Source organism: Photinus pyralis, unplaced genomic scaffold (genome assembly GCF_008802855.1).
Source record: "Photinus pyralis isolate 1611_PpyrPB1 unplaced genomic scaffold, Ppyr1.3 Ppyr1.4_LG6, whole genome shotgun sequence".
Classification (NCBI taxonomy): domain Eukaryota; kingdom Metazoa; phylum Arthropoda; class Insecta; order Coleoptera; family Lampyridae; genus Photinus; species Photinus pyralis.
The window spans coordinates 18,556,235-18,556,879 of record NW_022170663.1 but is presented as its reverse complement, the minus strand read 5'-3'; positions in this window follow the sequence as shown (position 1 = coordinate 18,556,879).

Genomic DNA, 645 nt, shown 5'->3' with positions numbered 1-645 from the left:
AAGGATTAGTGAAGCGATAAATATTGGTAATCCGATACTTTGCAGTCGTGCTTTAAACTAGTTTTATGAAAGCACCTTTGCATACCATAAAATTAGTAGGTAGTATTTGCGTCGAGGATATGCGATCAAGTTCGACGCCTTTAATCCCCTGGAATTGACGTTTAGTACATTGCAATCTTTATGTATATATTCAGTTTGCTCGAACTGTCCTTATTTGATATTGTTACTTAAAATTTTATTTGAGCACGTGTGGACAAACGGAATAGAAGATTTAAATACCTTTGACATTTCCTTCATATATGGCAACATTGTCGATGAATTTAAGATTTTGTTCGTAAGATGCTTCCTATTCATCCGCGAAAACAACTTTTCATTTTCTATAGCATTGGATTTTGCACCTACCAACTTTCCTGCTGTTTCTGCAACAAGCTATTGAGTGGACGGTGTATTTGATTTACAAGGACTGTGAGTATAAGGTCAGTATAATTTAATTTTCGTCTCTTATTTATTAATTATATTGCAGGCATAATAAAAAATACTATAAGAAACACGTGAATAATTGGTCTCTAAAGCACTTGCTCTTAATATACTCTTTTGTACTCCGTGGACTAAACGTGTTATGTCATTCATTTAAGGGACTAAAGT